The sequence below is a fragment of the Geotrypetes seraphini genome, chromosome 6 (genome assembly GCF_902459505.1).
Source record: "Geotrypetes seraphini chromosome 6, aGeoSer1.1, whole genome shotgun sequence".
Lineage (NCBI taxonomy): Eukaryota > Metazoa > Chordata > Amphibia > Gymnophiona > Dermophiidae > Geotrypetes > Geotrypetes seraphini.
In genome coordinates, this window is record NC_047089.1 from 35,905,677 (window position 1) to 35,932,813 (window position 27,137).

General features: G+C 41.5%; 1 long non-coding RNA gene across 1 annotated transcript in view; it reads left to right on the plus strand.

The window, feature by feature from the left end:
- Positions 1–224: 224 nt before the first annotated feature.
- LOC117362402 overlaps positions 225–27,137 on the plus strand; it is a 46,224-nt gene continuing 19,311 nt past the window's right edge. The window contains exons 1-2 of the long non-coding RNA XR_004539879.1: positions 225–284; positions 5,172–5,320. This is a non-coding gene — a long non-coding RNA (uncharacterized LOC117362402). The remainder of the gene's footprint in view (positions 285–5,171; positions 5,321–27,137) is intronic.

Genomic DNA, 27,137 nt, shown 5'->3' on the forward strand with positions numbered 1-27,137 from the left:
AATTCCATATCTACGGATTCGCTTATTTGCGGTTTTAAATGAAAAAAAATCACTTTCATTTTTTGAACTATTTTAAGCCCCCCCCCCCCCTTAAGCCTTACCTGGTGGTCTAGCGGGTTTTCGGGGCAGAAGCGATCTTCCACGCTCCTGCCCCGTGCAGATCGCTCACAGGAAATGGCTCGAGAGAGACTACGGGAGCTTAAAGCAGCCATTTCCTGTGAGCGATCTGCACGGGGCAGGAGCGTGGAAGATCGCTCCTGCCTGAAAACCCGCTAGACCACCAGGTAAGGCTTAAAGGGAGGCTTTCAGGGCTTAAAATAGCCGGGGGAAGCGGGGCAGAACCGGCCTGAATATTATTTGCGGTTTTTTCATATTTGCAGGCCGGCTCTGCCCCGAACCCCTGCGAATACAGAGGGGGAAGTGCACTTTCTTACTGCCTAACTCTCCTCATCCCAATACAGAGGGCATCTGCTTTAGAGCGTGGTGTAATGGTTAAAGCTACAGCCTCAGCACCCTGTGTTCAAACCCCATGCTGCTCCCTGTGACCCTGGGCAAGTTGTATAATCCTCCACTGCCCCAGGTACATAAGATAGACTGTGAGCCCACTACTACTACTATTTATTATTTCTAAAGCGCTGAAAGGCGTACGCAGCGCTGTACATTTTAATATACAATAGACGGTCCCTGCTCAGAAGAGCTCACAATCTAATTTAGACAGGACATTTCGGGGTTGGGGGGATTATGGGAGAGGAAATGATACAGTGGGTCTAGGTATCTGACAACGGTGAGTGGGAGTTACGAGTTGAAAACAGATTCCAAAAAGTGGGCTTTTAGCTTGGATTTGAACGCTGCCAGGGAGGGAGCACCACGTATTGATTCAGGCAGCCTGTTTCAGGCATATGGCGCCGCAAGAAAGAAGGGACGGAGTCTGGAGCTGGCAGTGAAAGAGAAGGGTGCAGATAAGAGGGGCTTGCCCGACGAACGGAGATCATGGGGAGGAGCATAGGGGGAGAACAGATAGGGAAAATGCTTGAAGTACCTGTATGTAAACCACTTTGAGCGTGGTGGTAAAACTACAAAAAAAGGCAGTATACAAATCCTTTTCCAAGATCAGTGGTTTTCTGCTGCTCTTTTTTGGTGTTGTTGAAGAAATGCTTGCTTGCTCCATCAATCCTCTATTATCCATACTGCATTGAAATTTCTCTCTCTTATGACCAACCAAAGACTCCTTTCTCCTTGTGTATGGTTCAGTGGCCAGGGCCGCTGAAGATATACTGTATAGCCCAATCACTGTTCTCTTTAAGCTCTATGGAAGTCCTCCACTTACATTCTTGCCAGAGGTGGTGCTGTTCCAATATCATACTTCCAATAACGAATGACAAGCAAGTTCTGGCTGCCTCTCCTAGTGATTGAAAACAAAATATTGATGCATTGCCTCCCACTGGCAGGAATGAAGTTGGAGGACTCACACATACCTTAGAGGGGGGGACACCTTCTGGAGGACCTATCTGGGTAGGAGCAGCTCATACCTGGATATCTAAAGATTCCAGTGGGGACTGGGTTTCATAACCATCCCAGTTTTCCTCCAAATGGGGTCTCCTCCATTATTTCCTTGCTAGTCGGGATAGGGATTTGTGTGCCGCCTTTTTGTAGTTTTACAACCACACTCAAAGTGATTTACATGCAGGTACTTCAAGCATTTTCCCTATTTGTCCCGGTGGGCTCACAATCTGTCTAATGTACCTGCCGCAGTGGAGGATTACGGCCAAAATTCTGTAACCGGCGCCTACTGTTAGGCATCTATTTTGGAGGCGCCCAACTAGAGAGGCGTCTATCTAAACTGAATACCAAGCTCAATTAAGCTTTTTAATCAGCACTAATTGAAACTTAGGCGCCTATCAAGAAAGAGCGATTCTGGAATAAGGCGCCTCTAAAAATGTAGGCGGCCTTAAAAAAATAGGCGCTATGGACATTAGGCGTGGGCGTGGCTACATGCTAGGTGCCTTGTTGCAGAATGGCTGCTCTTAAGCGTGGCTTAAGCGCTTGCATGGGCGCCTAACTTTTAGTTGTGTCTAGAGCTGGCCTATTTATTGGGCGTCTCCGAAATAGGTGCCGCTCAGCGTGATTCACTAAACAGCACCCAATTTGACTTGAATCGTGCCGAACGGTGCCTAATTCGCCTAGCTTTTGGGCGCTTCTTCTAGAATTTGCCCTTAAGTGACTCGCCCAGGGTCACAAGCAGCAGCGATCACTGCACCACGCTCTCCTGCAGGAGATCATAGCGCACTACTTTATTAGAGCTACTAAAGATCTCTACAATCCAAGAAAGACAGAACATTGCGGGTCTCTTGCAGAGAGAAAAGGAAGCTCAAGCTGCACAAAAATGGTTTTAAAGTACTTTGCCGCTTTCTGATGACGGCTGCAGTACTGACAGATGTCCTACTGCTTCCAGCTCTTATTGATTTCTTTGGACTTGGCACGTGCCTTTTCAGTAGCAAATCAAACCAAGTTACATTCAGGTACTTTTTCCTCAGTTTAGCAAAAACTATAAAGCACAATACATCTGTAAGACTAATAGGCTCTTTGCCGATGACTCACAAATCTGTCTCTCTATACCTGAATTCTAGACAGACCTTCTATACCGGGTTTCAACCAGCATGTCTGATCTTGCTATCTGGATGTCTCGCTGCGGTCTTAAATTAAACATAGCCAAGACTGAGCTCCTTATCTTTAAACCCGTTTCTCCTCTTCCCCTGTTCTCTATTTTTGTGAACATCTACGGAGTAATCTTTGACTCTTCTCTCTCCTTCTCTTCACATATTCAACTGAGTGCCAAAACCTGTCATGTCTTTCTCTTCAATTTTGCTAAATTCACATCCTTCCTTCCTGTGCACACTGTCCCTCATCACCTCTCGCCTAGACTACTGCAACTTGCTTCTTACTGGCCTACCGCTAAACCATCTCTCGCCCCTTCAATCTGTTCAGAACTCTGCTGCATGCCTCATCTTCCGCCAATGTCGCTGTGCCCACATTACCCCTCTCCTCAAGTCACTTTTCTTTGGCTCCCTATCCGTTTCCGCAAACAGTTCAAACTCCTCTTAATGACCTGCAAGTGTATTCACTCTGCAGCTCCTCAGTATCTCTCATCTCTTATCTCTCCTCCCCCCTCCCCTCTGCTCATCAGGTAAGTCTCTCTTATCTGTACCCTTCTTTACAGCCAACTCCAGACTCCATTCCTTCTACTCTGCTGCACTGTATGCTTGGAACAAACTGCCTGACTCGATACGTCAAGCTCAATCTCAAATCCAGACTCAAAGCCCAGTTCTTTGAAACTGCTTTCAGTTCCAACTCTAACCCACCTGCTAAGCATCAATATCTGTCTTATCATTCCCTCTGTAATTCCTCCACCCGAGCACCTTCTTATCCAGTTTGTCTGACTAGATCAGTGGTCTCAAACTCAAACCCTTTGCAGGTCCACGTTTTGGATTTGTTGGTACTTGGAGGGCCTCAGAAAAAATAGTTAATGTCTTATTAAAGAAATGACAATTTTGCATGAGGTAAAACTCTTTATAGTTTATAAATCTTTCCTTTTGGCTAAGTCTTAATAATAATATTGTAATTTATAGCTAAAGAGACATATGATCAAGAAACTGTTTTATTTTACTTTGGTGATTATGATAAACATACCAAGGGCCTCAAAATAGGACCTGGCGGGCTGCGAGTTTGAAACCATTGGACTAGATTGTAAGCTCTTTTGAGCAAGGACAGTCTCTTCTATATTCTGATGTACAACGCTGTTTATGTATGGTAGCCCTATAGAAATGATAAGAAATAATAGTAGTAGTCTGTACTAGGAATCTATTTTCTTAAATACTTATGCAAAATGAGACCACCCCATCTGGGCTGAGGGGAGATATGATTGAAGTCTATAAAATCCCGAGTTGTGTAGAATAGGTTAAAGTGAATCAATTTTTTACTCCATCGAAAATTACTAAAACTAGAGAACACTCAATGAAGTTACAGGAAAATACTTTTAAAAGCAATAAGAGGAAATGGTTTTGGGTTTTTTTTTACTCAAAGAATAGCTATGCTCTCGGACTTGTTGCCAAAGAATGTGGTTTCAGCGGTTAATGTAAATGGGTTTAAAAAAGATTTGGACAAGTTCCTGGAGGAAAGGTCCGTGGTCTGCTATTGAGACAGACCTGGGGGATGCCAGTGCCTGCCCTGGGATTGATAGCATGGAATGTTGCTACTATTTGGGTTTCTTCCAGGTACTTCTGACCTGTATTGGCCACTGCGGAAACAGGGTACTGACGTCCGGATTTCCATGGACATGTCCTCCTTTTGAGGACGTGTCTGGGAGTCCGGACAGCTTTTCAAAACCCGGCACTTTGTCTGGGTTTTGAAAAGAAATTGCGTCGGGAGGGGGCATCCGCCCGTGCGCGGATGTCTTTCTGCCCGAAGAACAGGCAGCAGGGGGCGGAGCTGAGGGAGGAGCTGGGTATTACGGTGTGGGGATGGGTGGAACTGAGAAGGCCTGGGGGCAGGTCTAGGGGGTCCGGATTGAACTGACATAAAATCTGGTAACCCTATATTGGACTAGATTAACCATTGGTCTGACCCCCCCTTTGTACTTACACGCTAAAAAAAACACAGGCACTAACTTACAGAATATCTCCTAAGTGCAATTAGGCACCTAACTATTGTTTACTCCATTTGGGTACCTAATTTCTGTTAGAACGCCTAAAATTAGTTGCCTAATTAATGTCTAATTTGTGCTACATTAATAGAAATAGGGGATAAATAATCCTGGGAGGTAAAAGGTCATGGATTATATACCGCATTTCTGTATTACCCCCACTTTCAGAAGAACTTTAGTCAAAATCCATAAGTACCTAAGAATAACTATACTGGGTCAGACCGATGGTCCATCTAGCTCAGCCTCAGGGTTTCCAAACAGCGGTCAATCCAGGTCACAAGTACCTGGCAGAAACCCAAAGAATAGCAACTTCCCATGCTTATATAAGAGTGGCTGGGTGAAGAAAAAGCAAAGGCAATGTTCTCCCGCCACCTTTCAGATTGCTATTTTAAGGACCGCCAATGCATTGCTTCTCTCCACTGAGAATCACTTCGCTGCTGAAGAAAGCCAATTTTCTGTTTGCAAACCGTAGGCACGCTGCCTATGAAGACAAGCTGGGATGTTTTGCACACAGCATTTTGCCTCCTGCGCTTGGCCTGCCTGAGTATTCCTTCCACCATTCTATTGCCGGCCACTCTGAATGAAAGCAGCTTGATGGCTTGGGTGCTAGTGGAACAGGAGGTAAGTTCTGCATAGATGCGAAAGAGCTCCACGGATAAAAGCAACACAGAGAAGAAAGGCTATGGTATGCCACACATACAAACAGATCAAACTGGTGAAGGATTTTTCAAAGTTTTGTTCCAGTGGCAAAAATTAGCACAAAGGGTTTTGTTTTTTTTTTCTACAAAACTTTGGAATATTTAAGAATGGCAATAGAAGCTCATTTAGTGGGGAAGTTTCCAAGTTGCATTAAAAAATCACATGTTACCACACCTTGATTTATCATGGTAGTTAGCAACCTGGTGGATGACTAGCATGGCAAATGAATAATGCTGCTTGTGAGGCATCTTGCAAGCAGCAGTATTCTAGATGCCTGTAGAACTTACCTGCCACGCCATAGCCCAATGTACCTGGCTATGACCTCATGCCCTCTTGATCCAGATACCTACCTCCTGATAAAGGCCCCCCCGCCCACATGCTCACCTTCAATGCTGTCCCCAGTCCCCTGGTGAAGCCCTCCAACCCACCCTAACAAAGGTTCAAGCACTCCCCACCCCCATGTCCCAATACCTCCATACTGCTGAAGTACCACAAGAAGCCACGGCAGCCATTTTGAAGATGCTACCACTAGGGGCAAGAGTGAGTGAGGTTTGGATCACCATGGATATGAGGTAGAACCAAGGAGGCCTATCAAGCCCAGTGGGGTTTGGTGGGAGAGTCCGGGGGAGGAGGATTGTAACTGTTGCAGGATGGGGGAGAGGGTTTTCAGAGGAGGGAAGATGTTTTGGGGGTGGAAGGATAATCGGGAGGGAAAAAAAAGTTATTTGGGCGTCAGCTGATATTCAGTGCTGGTATCCACACAGCTAAGCGGGTCAAATTAGGACAACTTTTGAGCTGTCCTAAATTCTCCTGCTTAGCTATGTGGTTACAAGCACTGAATATCTCCAGCACTCAGATAACTGCCTGCTCATCCCCCACACTGCCCCCTGTACAACACCGTCCAGCCCACTTTTTTTTATGGCCAGTCAGATCTGATATTCAGTGGCATTGCTTAGTTAAGTGCCGCTGAATACTGGCGGTTGGACAGCTCTGAGCAATTTTAGCGGGCAGGAACCTTTCCTGCCCACTTAAATGTGCTTTGAATATTGGGCAGTCTGTGCAAGGGGACATTATCATGGGTGGAGCACGGAATGTCACCAAATGATGCATGTAACTTATGGAATACTGTTTTGTGTGTTGATTATTGCACTTAGGCATGCCAGCTTTATTTATTTATTTTATTATTCATATACCACTTATATCTTAAGTGGTTTACATTCAGATACTTTATCGTATTTCCCTATCTGTTCCAATGGGCTCAAACTCTATCTAGCATACCTGGGGCAATGAGGGGGATTAAGGCCCAAATTCTGTAACCAGTGCCTAATGTTAGGCATCTATTTTGGAGGCACCCAACTAGATAGGCGCCTATCTAAATTGGAACAATAAGCTCAATTAAGCTTCTTAATCAGCAATAATTGAAGCTTTGGCGCCTATCAAGAAAGAGCGATTCTGTAACAAGGCACCTCTTAAAATTTAGGCGGCCTTCAAAAAAAATAGGCGCTATGCATGTTAGGCGTGGGCGTGGCGCTACATGTTAGGCGCCTTGTTGCAGAATCGCTGCTCTTAAGCGTGCTTAAGCGCTCAGCTAGAGCTGGCCTATTTAATGGGCGCCTCCAAAATAGGTGCCGCTCAGCGTGATTCAGTAAACAGCACCCAATTTTATTTGAATCGCGCTGAACAGTGCCTAATTCGGCACCTAACATTTGGGCGCTTTTTATAGAATTTGCCCTTAAGTGACTTGCCCAGGATCACAAGGAGCAGTGAGGGATTTGAACCCACAGCCTCAGGGTGCTGAGGCTATAGCTCTAACCCCTATGCCACCCATAATTGTTTCCTATAACAGCTTTTGGGGGCATGCGTCATGTACTTGTCTACACCAAGGCACCTACTCAAAAAGTAGGTGGAATTTGAATGGATTGTCTTAACCGCTGATAGGCATTGATGTTAGGCGCTGGTAAATTAGATCAAGAAAATCCTGGCCTAATATACCAGTGCCTATCATTATGACGTCTACCAGCTCCTAAGTTGAGTTAAGCACCACTAGCTGTGATTCTACAAATGGTGCCTAGCAGCTGATTGACAACCTCACAGAGCGGCGCCTAGCCACTAGACACCATAGATAGAATCAGGGCTTAAGTCATTGGGTTTTGCTATTTATTTTTTATGTTTATTTAGGCCCTGTTTTACTAAACCACAGTAGAAGTTTCTTTTTTTTTTGTAAATCTTTATTGATTTTCAAACTAAAACAGTGCAATACAAACAAAAGAACAATAATTACTACATACATTGCACTATTAACTGTACAGGTAACAAATATATCATTTAAAATTCTCCCATTTTTCCTACTTTTATTAGTAACATAACATAGGACATAATATGTAATTATAAAATTAAATTACCCAAGTGTTACCATCAAGATTTATTTCCCTCCCTCCCCCCACCCTGGATGTGTAAAGGTAAATGTTAAAAAAGAAAAGATCAATAAACATTATTATTATAATTTCACAAATTTAGTCAATGGACTCCACACTTTATTAAAAGCACTACTAAATTCCGCGTTCATTCTTTCATATCTGTACGTAGTACACACATTCACCCACCAAAAGGTGTAACTTAGTCTATCATGGTTTTTCCAGTTACTTGTGATCAGTTGGATAGCTATACCTGTCATAATCATAAAAAGACGGCTCTTATGTTTGTCTAAAGTGGGCTTAACATGTAGTATCATTCCACATATAATGGCCTGGGATGCTAAATTCTCTGACGTTCAAAAGAATTCTATGAGCATCAGGACAGTATCAGAGCATTTTAGCGATCCGGACCTCCTTATAAAACTCTACAACAGTTTGTTGTACTATCGTTATGAAAGATTATTAGCAGACCAATCGGGGCAGATTAGGAAATTTAAGGAAATTTGGAGTCCACTGGAATCATTTGTTAAATATCTTAATGATTAATATTACCTCCAGATTTGATTTTAGTTTCATGCATCCAGGAAGGGTAGGAGGGAGGGGGAGGGGGGATAGATAATGAGATTTAAGCAATTTGCAAGTATGCGAGTGCTGTTATTTTGAATTCTTGAATGTATTTCTGTTGCACTTTTGATGTGTTTAATAAAATCAATAAAGAATTTAAAAAACAAAACTCTCTACCACAGCTTAGTAGAAAGGGAAGTTAATTTGCCAGCAAGCCTGAAAACTACTGAAGCAGTGCACATCCTGATACAGTCAGTATGTTTCTGTCTCTCGGAGGCTCACAATCTGAGTTTCTATCTGACTACAAAGAGCTACAATGAGATTAAAAACAGGCTCCGCTAGTTCTCAACCTGTCGCTCTATTAGGTTACTTCTCTATTATTTGATGAATGTGTTACTGTGTTTTAAATTATAATCCACACTGAATCCAGAAGGGACTAAGAGGAATATAAGTGCTAATTAAATTAAAATTAAATTAAATGTTTTCATTCATAAACATGGAACATTTTTTTGCAGGAAGACTTCACTGCTGAGGTGTACTCAGTGGTATCACGCTGTCGTGTATGGAATAGATTAATATAATTTATTCGCCTAAAGCATTATTTCACATAATTCCCTTTCAGTGAGAACATTTTAAAGATATTATATTACAGAATATTTGTTCTTGTTCACGGAAAATTAAACTGCTTTGTATGATAAACCTACGACTGTTTATAAACCATTTTGTTAAGGACCAGATTCATTATGGGTTTCTTTGGGGGGTTTTTTTTTGCCTGTTTTCTGATTATAGAAATGTTGCCAAAATTTCACAAATTAGAAATTGTGACTGAATGGGTTCAATCAAGGAAAAAGACCAGACCACCATCTTGCCAAATCGACTGTCTTTTTCTCTCACAATAGCAAAATAATGTAGAAGCCATCAACAAGGTTTTATTTATTTATTCATTTTTCTATATTGTTCTCCCAAGAGAGCTCAGAATGGTTTACTTGAATTTATTCAGGTATTTGAGCATTTTTCCCTTTCTGTCCCTGTGGGTTCACAATCTATCTAATATACCTGAGGCAAGTGGGGGGATTAAGTGACTTGCCCAGGGTCACAAGAAGCAGTGTGGGCTTGAACCCACAACCTCAGGGTGCTGAGGTTGTAATGTTAACCACTGTGCCACTCTGGACATAAAGATGTAGCAAAAGTGAGCCAAGTATAGTACAATGAAGCCATTGTGACATCACTGATGAGGTTGACTCTTAGGCATTGGTGGAATGAGGCATTATGATGTCACAATACCAGCTCTGCTTATCAGAGGCTGAAGCTTTTCATACTGTTTATTTATTCAATTTTCTATGCCATTCTCCCAAGGGAGCTCAGAACGGTTTACATGAATTTATTCAGGTATTCAAGCATTTTTCCCTATCTGTCCTCGTGGGCTCACAATCTATCCAATGTACCCGGGGCAATGGGGGGGATTAAGTGAGTTGCCCAGGGTCACAAGGAGCAGCATGGGTTTGAACCCATAACCCCAGGGTGATGAAGTTGTAGCTTTAACCACTGCGCCGGATTTGTGGGGTCCTTTTACTAAGGTGTGCTTAGCGCACGCTATTGATTAGCATGAGCTAAATGCTAAAATGCCTATTATATTCCTAAGGGCACCTTAGCATCTAGTGCACTTAAGCATGCCCAAGGTGGGGTGTGGGCATGGCTTCACCCAGAAGTAGCCTTGGGTGGACTTAAGCATCGCTACGCATCTATGCAGACGTTAGACAGATGCCTTAAATGTATGGAATACAGTTATTACATCTGTAGGGCCCTTTTACCACACTGTGGCAAAAAGTGGCCTTAGAGCGTGCTTATACCATTCCTCCTGTGTTCTAAACTCAATTCTCTGCTTGGGTAAAATGGCCACTTTTTCTATTTTTTTAATTAGTGGCCACATGCTGGTTTTCCCATTACTGCCACCTATTTTGTAAGTGGTAAGGGTTCACGTGCTAATGACACGCTAATTGGTTAGCGTGCAGCAATGTAGCTGTGTCAACTGATTAGCACCGAACATGCCTACTCTCCACCCCCAGACCCACCCTAGCACTAAAAATTAAAATCTATTGTTTAGCACATGGCAAGCATGTTCTGATGCCAAAATTACCACAAGACATCCATAGTAAGGCATTTTAAACTGCTTACCGCAGCTTAATATGAGGGGCTTTCAATAATTTATCTACCTTAGTAGGAAAGAAAAGAGTTTTCGAAAAAATTTTATTTTATTTTTCATTATAGTTCCCTGATAGCTCCATACACTTCAGCCACTTTTCCTGCAACCCCTTTAAAAAGAATTCTTCTGTTTGACCTTCAAACCAAGAGGTCACATCTTCCTTGACATCTTCATCACTTGAAAGCCACTGTCCACGGAGAGATTTCTTCAAAACTCAGAACAGGAAATAAAGAGAGCCAGGTCAGGACTGTAGGGTGGATGACTCAGCTGCCGAAACTCACATTCTTGGATGGCAGCCTGTGATTGTCATGACACGAGCACCAGCACATTGTCGTGAAGCAGCAGCATGCCTCGTCTTTTCTCTTTAATTGACTCCTGCAAAGTGATCATTATGTTGGTGTAACTCTCCCTGATTATGGTTGTCTTGTGTGGTATGAACTCCAGAAGCATCCCAGAAGACAGTTGCTATGACTTTGCCTGCAGGTTTTTTTGTCTTGAACTTTTGGGGGCAGGGGATGATTTGTGCTTCCACTGCATTGACTTTGTTTTGGACTCAGGATCTTTGTGATAGACCCAGGTCTCATCTCCAGTCACCAAACGATGAAAAAAATTCACTTGGTCTTCATGGATTATCTCCAAAGCCTCCTGACAGCACTGGAGCCACGTGGTCTTCTGACATGGCGTCAGCATTCTTAGAATCTTGCACTAACCCTGGACAATCCCAACTTTTCATGAATTCTTTTCCAAACTGTACCAGCTAAGATTCCTACTTCTTCAGCTATTCGGTAAACCTTAATTCATCTGTCTGACAAAATTAAATCCTCAACTTTCTTGCACATTTCTGTGGAAGTTGCTTCCACAGGCTATCCAGTGTGAGAGTCATCTTCAATGGACTCTCTACACTACTTAAACTGCTTGCTCCAAAATTTTACTTTGTAGGATGATGGGGCAAACTCACCATAAACTGTAGCCATGTATTCATAGATCTCTTTTCCCTTTTTTCCTTCTTTTGTGAGAAATTTTATCACTGAATGGTGCTCCAAATCTAGCAGTTTCTTACTTGATTCGCATGAGGACTCTCTTGACATTCTGTCTCTTGGAATGTTAGACTTGCACTGAGTCGCAACTGTGCATGAGTAACCTTGAGATATGTCACAACATGCACAGACTTGTTTCAACACGCTTGCTACTTTCTTTCATACTCAGGTAAATAAATTATTGAACGCCCCCTTGTAAAATTACCCCTTACTCATATGAACCCAACCAAGAAAAGAATGATTTGAAGTCATGAAACTTACAAGTTTCCACACTTATGCCACACTTTTCTTGACACTTTTTGCTTCATTTCATATCATTGAAACAAAAAGTGTCAAGAAAAGTGTGGCATAACTTGTTTCATGGTTCCACCTCATTATTTTCTTGATTGGACTGAGAACCTTTCGTATTGTGATGTCATAATGCCTCATTCCATTAATGCCTAAGAGCAACCTCATCAGTGATGTCACAATAGCTTGGTTTCCCTATACTTGTGCCCATTCACTAGATGCATTTGCCTCATTGAAACGAAAAGTGTCAAGAAAGGTGTGGAATAACTTGTAAATTTCATGGTTCCACATCATTTTCTTCTTGGTTGAGCTGACATGCCCCTCATATATAAACTGACATGTTCTAGTTGCAAATAATTCTCACTATAGACCTCTCTTCATCTTATTCAGACTGAATTCTTCAGGGACTGCTTCGAAAGAGTTGCCATTACTACTAGAGTGCTGCTAATCAGAGAGTTTCATTATTATTACGTCTATTATAGTATTTGGCACTTGACCCAATACAATAATATTAAAAGTGCCTTTATCGTGATCAAGGGATATTAAAATCCATATCTAAAATCTATCTCAACTAATTGATTTTGCAGCTGTCAGCATTCCCAGAATCATTCTACGTTTGCACCTTACTTGAAAATGCAAAGTGACTCCATGTATATAGTGTCAGACTTCAATCTGTATCCAACCTAGTTTTGTTGTTTATCATTCAGCAGCATCAGACTGTTGTCAGAAATAGTAAATAATTCCTCAGGGACAAGGCTAAATGCTCTCCATATGTTGGAGGTTAGGCTGAAGTTGAAGTACCTTGGGGGGAATCTGGTTTGAGAGAAGGCTTTTAGAGTAGGGTTACCATATGGCTCTAGAAAATAAGACGGATTGAGACATCTGGGTTGTACTTCCACGGAAAGCAATGGAAGTAAGAAGGACAGATAGATACATCCGGGTTTTACTTCCATTGAAAGCAATGGAAGTAAAACCCGGATGTCTCAATCTGTCCTCCTTTTTCTGGAGCCATATTGTAAATCTATTTAGACTCTTAGAGTATGTTGTGCTGGAGGGGAGGGGAGATTGACTATAGAATCAAGGGGGTGTTTGTAACTCTGTGACGGAGTTCAAAAAAGCGTGGGATGAACACAAAGGATCTAGAATCAGAAAATAATAGTAAATGTTGAAGAACTAAGACCAGTACTGGGCAGACTTGCACTGTGTGTGTCTGTATATGGCCGTTTGGTGAAGGATGGGCTGGGGAGGTCTTCAATGACTGGGAGGGTGTAGATGGACTGGAGTGAGCTTTGATGGAGACTTCAGTAGTTGGAACCTAAGAACAGTACCGGGCAGAGCTTTGGATTCTTGCCCAGAAATAGCTACGAAGAAGAAGAAGAAAAACAAACAAACAAATTTTTAGATTGAATCAGGTTGGGCAGACTAGATGGACCATTCGGGTCTTTATCTGCTATCATCTACTATGTTACTATCCTGCCTTCTTAAGGAACAAGGAATCAGAAGGACCCCAGAAACAGAGGGATACACAGATACCTCTCTAATGTACTCTATATACCTACCTGATGCACATGCCCATTTCCCCAACTCCACCTTCACACACATCTCCATACACTTCTCCAGTCTCACTCTGAAACAACCCCTCCCCATGCACACATGTATATCCCCGGATGAGGGGTAGAAACAGTTTTTACAAATTGCTGTAGTTATTCTTATTGATTTTTCACCTTTAGCATGTTGGTTTCATTATGTTTAATTTACATAAGGTCAGCCCAGGGATGTTTCACAGTTAATACCCTTCAGACCTTTAGCATGTTGGTTTCATTATGTTTAATTTACATAAGGTCAGCCCAGGGATGTTTCACAGTTAATACCCTTCAGTGGGTTATACTTGTGACAGCTGGAGCTCAAGGGTTTATTCCCCTGTGCAAGCTGTGTGACTGAGGGCTTTCCTTTATCACAACTATTTATTATTCTTTAATGCTTTGTTGGTTGAACTGTCTCTCCCTCTCACCCTTGATTTTGTTGGGACGGGGGGGATTAGCTTTAGGGTTCTACGTCTTTTCCCCTGTTAGTGGGTTCCCTTTGAGTTCCACATGTATATACATGCATCTGTGTCTGTAATGTTTTAATTAATACTTTGTAAATTGGATTGTAGGTTATATGATATTATTATGTGTTTGTTACTGAGTATTTTCTTGTATATATGTGATCCATATGCATACTCCACACTTGCACAACCCCACACACACCTCCATACATCAACATACCTCTCAAATATATATACCTCTCTACCCCATTTTTGTTAGGATGTCTAAGTCCGAGTTTGGACATCTTGAGAAAGACGTCAACAAATCAGGTAGAGAAAATGGCATTTTCGAAAATGATCTGCTAGACTTCTTGGCTTAGCAAGACGTCTGTCTTTTTTGGCCATTTTCAAAGAATAGGATGTCCAGATGAAACATGTCCAAAAAACATGTCCATTTGCATGAAGGAGAGGCCAGCATTTTTAATGAACTGACCATGCAGACATGCCAGCAGAGCAGTGGGGCACCTTAAAGGGCACTGCTGTGAACTTCAACTAAAGGGTGCCAGGTATACATCTCACCATAATTCCCTTATAATATTTGGTGATGCAAAACTCCCCCAAAACCTACCATACACAGCTGCCTACCACCCCAATAGCTCTTATGGCTGCAGGTGTCACCTATATGGCAGTACAGTAGAATTTTGGTGGGCTTACACTTTACACCATAAATGTAGTGGTTAGAGTGGAATATGGGCCTGGGTTCTCCTCTCTATGGTTCACTACACCGCCCTCCAGGTTACTCCAGACATCTGCTTGCTGCTCTACTCGGATTTTCCATACCAACTGCTGCTGTACAGTTTCATTCAGATCTTTGGGGGTTGGGAGGGAGTCAATGACCACTGGGGGAGTGTGTGGGTACCTTTTTGGACCTTATTTGCTTTTAACACAGGTCTAGCTCCAAATGGCATCCTGGATGTCTTCGCAAATGTTTGATTATCACCACAAGACATCAAAGTGCTTGTGCCCTAAGAACATCCATAACAAGCCTGTAACATGTCCCTTTGAACCTTGGGCTCATTGCATCCAAGAAGTTTAGCAAGATATCTAGGAAGTCGTGGAAAAAGTCTAGTGCCACTTTACGCCATTTTTTAAATGGTTTTCTTTTTTTTAATGAGCCCCTTGGTCTTTCACCTTAATCTGCCTCTTCCATAACAACTCCACTCCATTCGTTTATATCTACAGACCCCACTCTCCCAGACGTAGCCATTGCAGTCACTCAACTAATACTCTCCTTCCCTTCAAAGTGAATGAATAAGTGAATATTGGCACATACAGTATTTAATGATTCTATATGCTTGCGCCTATAGCCTTTAATTGCTGTTTTTGTACACAAGTACATTAGTCGAGCTCCAAAGAGAGATGACCCGGTATATAAACCGAAGACTACTATAGATTAGATTAGATTCTGTAAAGTAGCATCTACGTGCTGTGGTGTGTGTAACTCTAAGAAAGGTGTACGAGGGGGTGCTGAAAAGTTCTCAGCCCAACCAACCAACTTCTTAAATTCTGTGCATTATTTTGCCACTGTAGCTGAAAAGAGGGTTATTTATTTCATTGTCATTTTGCAGAAACAACATTGATTGAATCATATCTGTGTCATTCTCTTTTTGCTCGGGCTGACAACTTTTCAGCCCCCCCCCCTACATAGTGTGAAAAGTTTTACGGCCTCTTTTACAAAGCCGCATTAACGGCTGCCGCGTGGCAACAGCCCCAAAGCCCTTTAAATCTCTATGGGCTTTGGGGCCATTAGTGCAGCGCAGCCGCTAGCGTGGCTTTGTAAAAGAGGCCGTTAGACTCTGGCAACCAGAGCTGAGATAGTGATGTCGTAATGCCTCATTCCACCAATAAGAGCTAACCTCAACAGTGATGTCACAATGACTTGATTGTCCTATTCTTGGCTCACTCAGCCCAACCAACCAACTTCCTAAATTCTGAGCGTTATTTTGCCACTGTAGCTGAAAAGAGTGTTATGGCGTTAAGTGCTAATTTGCTGAAACAAAATTCTATGTTTTGACATTGATTGAACCATATCCACATCATTCTCTTCTTGGTTGGGCTGAGAAATTATCAGCATCCCCTTGTAAATATGGGGGAGGGGGGGGGTGGAAAGGAAGGGAGGATCAGTGGGCCATGTGTATGGAACCAAGTAATGCTCATAACATATAGAATGCTACCAGTTATGTGCCTCACTTTTGCGACATTAATACTAGACATGATGAAAGGTGGCACACCTAAGGTTTTGGATCACCAATGCAAGTTTGGGCTAGTATTCTATAATGACTTACCGGTACCTTGAGTACCATTATAGAATTAATACTAAGCACACTCCCTTATAGCACTTAGAGGTGCCAAATTATAGAATTGCCTCCTTATTCATTTTCATATTTTGGTTACTCGTTTGACCCTTCAGAACCGGAGAAACTCGGGAGTTTGAAGGCTTTGATAAGCAATAAACATTTTTCATAGAGAAATTATTGAAGCATACTGGGCACCACATTCAAAACCTGCAAATGCGCTCTTAATGGTGGAAATAAAGAGCAAAATAATCTGTCCACTTTGGGACCAATATTTGCTCAACTCATGCAGCCATATTAATACACTGGAAAAGGGCAATTTGGCCAGTGTAATAGGCCAATTCAGCCACTTTCAAACAAACAAAGGTTAAAAAAGCATAACCACATTATTTGCTGTGCAAATAGTTAGAATCTGTCCCCCTTATGATTTTGACAATATTCACACAAAATCAACAAGCAGAGCTGCCAAGAAACACTGGAACCTCTGGTGACTTTTGCAAGCCTAGAATGTAATGTATGTTCTTTTTTTTTTTTCTTTTTTTTTTTCATAGTCACAACATTTTAAAAATCATATTCCAGCTTTCACAGATTTCAGCACTTTATAGTTTAAACAAGTTTTTGTTTTACCATTATATTCCCATAGCAAAACAATACTTTTTTATGACAAAACACTGTAGAGCAGGGGTGTCAAAGTTCCTCCTCGAGGGCCGTAATCCAGTCGGGTTTTCAGGATTTCCCCAATGAATATGCATGAGATCTATTAGCATACAATGAAAGCAGTGCATGCAAATAGATCTCATACATACTCATCGGGGAAATCCTGAAAACCCAACTGGATTGCGGCCCTTGCTGTAGAGAATGGAGATGTTACGAGTGGGTTAACAACCCAGTGCTTGATTTTAATTCTTTTTTCAATAATTCTCCAGCACACAATGAAGATCCAGAGTGTGCCAGCAGACTTAATCAGCAGGACTGAGTTTATTAAGGGAGGTGGGAATTGAATGTGCTCTAAGATCCAAGCCTCACTGAACTTGGAAGGTTACCAGCCTGGCCTTTTGAAGAAATGAATGCTAGAATTAAAAACAGGCATTTTTTTTTTCTGTCTCTCTGAAGTTAACATTTCCTAACTTTGGTTTTATGATCTTTCTTCCCTGATACACCTAAACCACATGTACCGCACTACTTAGTTCTTTTTAGGGCCTCTGTTCCTGCCCTCCAATTCCTTTCTCTGTGACTACTTTTTGTTTCTCTGTAGATAAAGATGATAATACACACTGGCTATTAAAATTGCAATACAGGTCTAACGCATTTTAGCGATGGATTATCAAAACAGATTATCTCTGTCTTTAGCGAGGTTTCTAGCAGTCTCCGACAATGTTTCTATTCTACAACAAAAGGTGGCATTTCTATAAAGAGGCACCAAGATTTAGATGCCCCAATGCAATGTGCTTAATTCCAATTCAATAATTCAAGCTGCCAAGATTCTGTTATAGAAAACCAACATCTTGACACTGGTACACAATTACACCATGTCAATGGTAGTTGTAATAGTTGAAGCTAATTGTGCCCTGAAATGTGAGTAACTTAGAATATTCCATATAAGAACATAAGAATTGCCGCTGTTCGGTCAGACCAATGGTCCATTGTGCCCTGCAGTCCGCTTCCGCGGTGGTCCTTAGGTCATAGACCTTACATGCATACGATTCAGTTCAGCAGGAACTTGTCTAACTTTGTCTTGAATCCCTGGAGGGTGTTTTCCCCTATAACAGCCACCGGAAGAGCGTTCCAATTTTCCATCACTCTCTGGGTGAAGAAGAACTTCCTTACGTTTGTACGGCATCTATCCCCTTTTAACTTTAGAGAGTGCCCTCTCATTCTCTCTACCTTGGAGAGGGTGAACAACCTGTCTCTGTCTACTAAATCTATTCCCTTCATTATCTTGAATGTTTCGATTGTGTCCCCTCTCAGTCTCCTCTTTTCAAGGGAGAAGAGGCCTAGTTTCTCTAGCCTCTAACCTCCTTCAGTCCCTTAACCATTTTAGTCACTCTTCTCTGGACACACCAAAAAAACAAAACACTGGTACTCCAAGAAACCAGCAAACGTGGAGGTGATGAACTAGAAACACACAGCATTATTTATAACATAAAACAAGGTATAAAAACAGTAAAACAATACCAGCTGGTAATACTGTCAAATAGTACCAAGCTAATGCAATAATTTCACCTTGGCATATACAATGGGAATTTGCTAAAAGTCTGGTGTTGCAAATTAGCTGGCAGGCAGTAAATGCTAAATACATCAAAAAATGGTGAAGTACATGAAGAACCAATGAAACTGTCTCAATTGGGGACTCTCTATCCAATTGGCAGAAATCCTTACTTAACGTCTTATTAGCAATTACCATTCAAATTATTCTTCATAATTGGAAATCCGCGGATCTACTGACCACCATACTATGATCTACTGACCATACTTATATGAATCTAAAGCAGCGGAATTTTCTAATAGACAAATCACTGTCACTAAAATCTGGGCCCCCATAGTAAACTTCTCTAAACAGGCACTGATATCTCCACCATAACTCTATGCAGTGTTATTGCACACTGAATTACAGAACCAGAGTGGAATTGTCCCAATCAGAATGGTGCGCACCAAAGAAAGTGTCCTTCAACTCATCAGATCAATTCAAATGCCTTTATTCATCCAAAGTCTCATAAATTCATCCAATGAGTCAATGGAAGAAGACCTGAAGAAGACAGTATTGAAGTGTCACTCCCAAATGACAGGAATGTGGTTGGAGGAAACATTGGTAACTGTAATAAAGGGTGACCCGTCAAAAGCACGCCGGACATTGGAGCGCCGACAATCACGTCCTGACATTTGCACACAGGACAAATGTGCACCGCTACTCTGACCGCTATCATGCCTTCCCGTTTGTGCTCTGAGGGGTGTGAGGGGGAACCCCCCACTTCACTTACAACTCCTCGTGCTCCCGTTGAGGGGGAGGGTCTGAGGAGGAACTCCCCCCAGTACACTTAAAACTCGCACTCTCCTCCCTAAGCCCAGCTCTTGTGCTCTAAGGTGGGTGTGGGGGGGAACACCTCCCCCCCCCCAATACAATTGTGCTCTCATTCTGGGGATGCCGACACGGTCTCAATTTTAACATTGCCGCAACCTCCATCCACTACACTTACAATTGTGCCCTGAAAATCCTACTCCCTTCATGTGTGTACTTGTCGATGTGCGCATTTGACGGAGCAGAATTGTTAGGGTGCAATTGAAAGGGGACAGATTCCATACAAACGTAAGGAAGTTCTTCTTCACCCAGAGAGTGGTAGAAAACTGGAACACTCTTCCGGAATCTGTCATAGGGGAAAACACCCTCCAGGGATTCAAAACAAAGTTAGACAAGTTCCTGCTGAACAAGGACATTCACTGATAGGGCTAGTCTCGGTTAGGGCGCTGGTCTTAGACCAGAGGGCCACCACGTGAGCGGACTGCTGGACATGATGGACCACTGGTCTGACCCAGCAGCGGCAATTTTTATATTCTTATGTTCCTGTGCACTACTGACGGTGTACCTTAGCAAAGGGACCCCCTAAGCCAACAGGTGCTACTGTTATTTAATGGAGAGGTCTAAAATACATAAATACACTTTAGTAAACAAACTCTTAAATCTGAGGGAAAAAATTGACAAATTTGTAGCAGGTCTAAATGCGCCTTTGTACAATTTGCTTAATTATAAGTCAGATGAAAAGCAATATCAAATAAAAATTACTGTCAAGACAATCTGCCACCAACAGTAAAACAAATTAAATTTTAAGGGGAAAAAATTACAAATTTGAGACAGGTCTAAACATGCTTTGGTGCAATTTTCCTAATTACAGGTGGGATGGAAAGCAATACTAAATAAAAGTTATTGTGTCGAGACAATCTGCCACTAATTGTAAAACAAATGGTCCGAAGATTATACAGTACATTTGCTGCTGTGAAAACTGTGGAATTAACATGCTGGTGACGTAGGAACAGTAGGAAAAGAACAATGTAATTATCAGCAGTATTTTGTCAACATCTGAAAATGAGTCTAACTGGTGATTTTTTTTTTAGCATAATAGAATTCATTACATTACATTGCATTAGTGATTTTTATTCCGCCATTACCTTGCGGTTCAAGGCGGATTACAGAAGAGGGTTTCTGGACATGTCCAGAGGAGTTACAGAGTAGAGCGGGTTGCTTCAGAGGATTGAAATGTTTCACACGGTGTTAGTTAGTCTTCATGGATTTCTTGAATAGCAGGGTTTTTATTTCTTTTCTGAAAGTTTTATAGTCTGGGGTCGCAATTAGTAGATTGGAGAGTTGGTGGACTAGTTTTGCTGCGTGTGTGGCTAGAAGGCCATCGTACAGTATTTTTTTCCGTTTGATGTCTCTGATTGGAGGGTATGTGAATGGTGTCACAATGCAAAGGTTTCCTATAGATGTCTATTTTTATTGGGTATTTGACTGTTTTTATCCGTGTAAACATTTAAAATTAAGGGGGGGAATTCATCGAGTATTAAATCTTAGCTGCTAAATTCCAAACCATTCCTCAAACTTCACTAGGTCCTTCCTCGTGTAATCCACACCATCAGAGGTGTCTGGTCTATTGCAGATTTTGGTATCATCCACAAATTCTTGAAATTCCATCCGTTGATCTAGGAGAATTCATTTATGAGATCTCCTTACTCGACTTCCCGAAGCAGCCATTAGCGAAACACAGCCTGTGTTGATGTCGGGTTTACCGTTGGTTTATGCGATAAGGACAGTTTTTTCAAGTCAATATATATATATACATACTTTTTGCACAGGGCTATGTGTACTATAATTAGAATGATAAATGGTTCAATCCGTTTTCAAAGCTTCATGGTCATTATCTGACGAGTTCAATTATGAGCACAATTTATAAGGATTTAGAATGTTTTAAATGAGTGGTGATAACTTCAAATGGTTATGTGTCTGTGGGATTTGCTTTGATATTTGAATCATCGACAAAGAGGCACATATTATCTAACAGTCATTCAGCAATATCACTAACAAAAATGTTAAAAAGAACAAGTCCAAGAACCAAACCTTACAGCACACAAGTTGTACATCCTTTTCCTAAGAGAGATCTTCACTAACCACTAATATGTTGCCTTCCACTCAACTAGTTCCTGAACTAGTCCATCACTTTGGGGCCCATTCCAAAGGTGCTCAGTTTATTTGACATCTGTGTGGAACAGTGTCAGGAAAGGAATGGAAAACAATAATGTCCTTGTATCGCTCTATGCCAGTGGTCTCAAACTCAAACCCTCTGCAGGGCCACCTTTTGGATTTGTAGGTACTTGAAGGGCCTCAGAAAAAAATAGTTAATGTCTTATTAAAGAAATGACAATTTTGTATAAGGTAAAACTCTTTATAGTTTATAAATCTTTCCTTTTGGCTAAGTCTTAATAATAATATTGTCATTTATAGCTAAAGAGACATATGATCAAGAAACTTTTATTTTACTTTTGTGATTATGATAAACATACTGAGGGCCTCAAAACAGTACCTTGCGGGCCGCATGTGGCCCCCCCGGGCCGCGAGTTTGAGACCACTGCTCTATGCTAAGGTCTCAACTTGGATATGGTGTGCAGTTCTGGTCGCCAAATCTCAAAAAAGATATAGTGGAATTAGAAAAGGTACAGAGAAGGGGGATGAAAATTATAAAAGGTTCAGGATGACTTCCCTATGAGGAGAGGCTAAAGCGGCTAGGGCTCTTCAGCTTGGAGAAAAGACTGCACAGGGGTGATATGATAGAGGTCTATAAAATACTGAGTGGAGTAGAAAGGGTAGATGTGAATCGCTTGTTCACTCTTTCCAAAAATGCTAGGACTAGAGGGCATGCGATGAAGCTATTAGTAGTAGATTTAAAACAAACCGGAGAAAATATTTCTTCACATAACCTGTAATTAAACTCTGGAATTCGTTGCCAAAAAATGTAGTGAAATCAGTTAGTTTAGCTGGGTTTAAAAAAGGTTTGGATAAATTCCTAAAAATAAAGTCCATAGGCTATTAATGAGATGGCTTGGGGAAATCCACTGCTTATTCTTAAAATAAGCAGCAGTTTTGAAAACATGATACTGGGCTTGATGGATCTTCACTCTGTCCCAGTATGGCAGGGGTGTCCAATGTCGGTCCTTGAGGGCCGCAATCCAGTCGGGTTTTCAGGATTTCCCCAATGAATATGCATTGAAAGCAGTGCATGCAAATAGATCTCATGCATATTCATTGGGGAAATCCTGAAAACCCGACTGGATTGCGGCCCTCGAGGACCGACATTGGACACCCCTGCAGTATGGCAATTCTTATGTTCTTATGCATGCAGAGTCTGGCATTTTAGGGTTTCTTTTGTGTATATTAGGACTTTTAGCTTGTGGTCATGTATTTGCATGTGTGATCAAGGTTGAGTGTTCTGTTAGGAACGAATGTTGAGAAGCATTATTGGTGTCATTGCCCAAAGAAAGAACACATTTGTTGGCTTTCTTTCACCCATTTTGGATGCAAAACAGCCTTTATTTAAAAATTAGTGAAGGCCACTGATCTACAATAGTGATTCAAATCACTTAAAATATGTTTGAAGTTTAAATTGAAATTTTAACTTATCCCGAGGCTCAGTTTCTCAGAATTAACACAGAAACAGAGAAAATGAAGGCAGATAAAGACCATATGGCCTATCCAGTCTTCCCAACCATGCCATCCACTATCCTCTCCCTTAAAGATCCAACATACTTATCCCAAGCAGTCTTGAATTCAGATACACTTTTTGTCTCTACCACATCCACCAGGATGCTGTTCCAAGCATTCATCACCCTTTCTGTGAAAAAGTATTTTCTGGAGCTATTTCTGAATCTATTCCCTTTTACCTTCAACCTATGCCCCCTCATTCCAGAGTTTCCTCTCAATTGAGACTCACCTCGTGTGCATTTATGCCACATACTGTAGGTATTTAAACATCTCTATCATATCTCCCCTCTCCTGCTTTTCCTCCAAAGTATACATGTTCAGATCTTTAAGTCTCTTTATGCTGAAGATCGCCTTCCTCTGGACCGACTCCATCCTGTTTATATCTTTCTGAAGGTGCAGTCTACAGAACTGTACACAATATTCTAAATGAAGTCTCACCAGAGTCTTATACAGGGGCATCAATAACTCCCTTTTTCTACAGGCCATTCCTCTCCCTATGTACCCAAGCATCCTTCTAGCTTTTTCCATTGCTTTTTCAACCTTTTTGACCATTTTAAGGTCATCACATGCTATCATGCCCCAAGTCCAGCTCCCCTTTCATGCACAAAAGTTCTTCACCCCCTAAACTGTACCGTTCCCTCGGGTTTTTGCATCCTGAATGTATGACCTTGCATTTCTTAGCATTAAATTTTAGCTGCCAAATTTCAGACCATTCTTCAAGCTTCGCTAGGTTCTTACTCATGTTATTCGCACCATTAGAGGGTGTCTACTCTATTGCAGATTTCGGTATCAACCCGCAAAGAGGCAAATCTTACCAGACAGTCCTTCAGCAATGTCGCTTACAAATACGAATCCATATTTTGCCATGTATCAAAGGCTGGTTTCAAAAAGGCTTGCTCCTGTGATTCAGTACAATATGGCAACATGTTTATAGAATTAACCCAACAAATGCTTAGCTCCCCATTTGATTATTACTACAGGACTACCACTACTAACTTTCACATGTATTCTTGTCTCAGATCTGCCCAGTAAGGAGGATTTTGAAATGTGAGGTCTAGAATGCTCTTTAAGCAGAATGTCAGGCACCAACACTCTAAGGAAAAAATATTATCATCCTACAAATATACACAAGCATTGCAAAGACCCTGACATGACTTTTTCAGCCTCTAAACAAACATAATTGCTAACATAAATATTTCTCAGGATGACAGAAAGTATAACGTTACCACAGAATTCATATGCCTGAAACAACACTTCAGGACCAACTAAGGTAAAAATATAATTTCATAAATATAATTGCACGTGCCATTCATAAGCATTATGTTCAAAGAATCTGACATAAATTGTAGAACAAACGTGGTATTACTGGATCACAAAGAGAAAAATATATTAAGTACAAACTAGCAAGCAATGTCTAACTATAAAACAACTGAAAAAATATATTGCAGCTGACAATAATAGGGAGTGATTATAACCGGCTTCCCATTGCTTTCATCTAGCAGCATAAGTTGATACACCAAGATCTTTATCAGCTTTTAATATACAGTAGGAGTCCTTCGTGTGCTTACAGCACCTTAAAATGACTTTCTGTGGGACACCCTCAGCTGTCATGTGGCAAGTTTGAAATCGGCGCACACTAACCATGTGCAAAAAAAATTTTTTTTTTGCATGGATGGGGCACTTATGTGCTCTATTGCAGCTACATTAGCATGTGCTGATTAGCACGAGATCATCACTTGAGCCCTTAGGCTGATTCTAGGTGATTGTACGTGGCAGTAAACTGCTGCTGTAGTCCTACTGCTGTCTCACCAGCCAATCGGGATGCACACTTTTTAGAAAAATGGATGCAACAAATGATGCCTGTATTATAGGCATCTGTCTCGTACCTATGGAGATGCATAGGGACACTTACGGATGCCCAAGGCTGGCATGGGCGTGTTTTCCACTGGAAGTGACTATGAGTGTCCATAAGCATCCTTATGCATCTCCGTAGGTGTGAGATAAATACCTATAAAATGCTGGCCTACATATAAGGCGTCAATTAGAGAGAAAAAAAAAAGACGTGATTCTCTAAAGGACACCAACATGTGATTGACAATCAATCAGCGGCCACTTCATAGGCGGCTGCCGAGTTCGACAGCCATTAGAGAATCAGGCCCTCACTGCCTACAAAATAGGTGTTGGTAAGTGCTAAAGAGGCTTTTTTTTAAATGGCCACACACTAATGACAAGCAATAAAGAAATGTGAAAAACTCCTATGAATGTATACAAGTCTCAAGGAAAGGAGTAGGGGGATCAATTAAATTCCAGCAAATTACAGAAGTGAATTAACATGAATAAAATTGTAATTATTAGTAGACAGAAAAAGAGTGTTGGCAAGATTTTTCCAAACCTATACAATACATAAAAAGCATGATTCAATTTTATGCAGAGAAGTGTTTGCAATATACATAACAAATATTGCCAGACTTGACAAAGACCTGTGTTTTGGTGATGAACGCCTACTTCAGGAGTCATCAGATCTAGCCAACAATGTATCTGACTTGTGTATAAGGCAAATATTTTCGACAAATCAGCATGTGTTAAGCTGTATCTTTCTAATCATTCTTGCACATTGTTCTGCCTATACATGCCGATCCATTGAAAATATTTGCCTATGAGAGGGCATAGGATGAAGTTAAGAGGTGATAGGCTCCGGAGTAATCTAAGGAAATATTTTTTTTTACAGAAAGGGTGGTAGATACATGGAACAGTCTCCCAGAAGAGGTGGTGGAGACAGAGACTGTCTGAATTCAAAAGGGCCTGGGATAGGCACTTGGGATCTCTCAGAGAGAGAAAGAGATAATGGTTACTGGGGATGGGCAGACTAGATGGGCCTTTTGGCATTTATCTGCCATCATGTTTCTATGTTTCTAAAGATAATAATGATGTAGACCAATCTCCCATTTACCTTATTTAGAAAACCAGGGTAGATGGGTGTTGAACTCACAATCTCTATATAATCAGAACAGAACTTTAACCCATAGAGCTTCATCAGCTTCTACTCAGGTGGATCTCAGTGCCCTTTCATATCATAGTTGGCTGACCTGCCTATGTATCATCTGATTAGGATTGATATCACAATCATCACAAAGAAAGCATTTCTGGCTCACCAGGTTAATGTGCCATGTCCATCTTCTCAAACGCCCCGATTCAAATCCAACTTTCACTCATTTTAACTGCTTCCTATTAGCTGTCATAAGAAGGTTTAGATCAGGGGTGTCCAACCTTTTGGCTTTCCTGGGCCGCATTGGCCAAAAAAATGTTTCTGAGGCCGCACAAACGCTGCAGCAAGACAGAGGAAGGAACCGACAAGATGGTAAACACCTGGGGGCAGCAGAGGAACACACTGCATCGCCATCGACTGGGGCCACATAAAATACTCGATACAAAATACATCACCCTCGACCAGGGCCGCAGGTTGGACACCCCTGGTCTAGATGGTGGACTTTGCCGTTTTTATCAGCACATTTCCCTTTCCAGGCAAACTTATTTTCTCCTTCTCATGACTAGGACATTCTAAGCTGTCATGGGAGGAAACTTCTTCTCTGACAGAAAGATGCCATTTGTGGCTCACCAGGTTAATGTGCCTTGTCCATCTTTTGAAGCTCTCTGGCTCAAATCCCACCCTCACCTTCACTTATTTTAACAGCATCCTAACAGCTCTCATAAGTGGTAAACTTTGCTGTTTTTCATCAGCATTCTGCAGTTTGCAGGCACAGGTGCATCAGATACATCAGAGAATTGCTGCAGATCATTTTAAAGATCTACTCAAATATGTTTAAGCAAAGGAATGGCTAAAGAGTTTGAAGGTTTGCTGGTAGAAAAATGAATATCAAATATTTGTTTACCACACTCAAGACTTGAACCCCTGACGTATGAAAGATAAAAGCAGCACCTTAAGGCATAGAGCTATATAGGAAACTTCATTTAGAATTTGATAACAGAGCCTCTACAGACTAAGCAGATGAAAAAATGGCTTCTAGTAAAAGCTTTGAGGCACAGGTGCATCAGATACATTCATCTTCTCTCTGCTACAAGCCATTGTGGTAGGAATGGATTTCCTTCT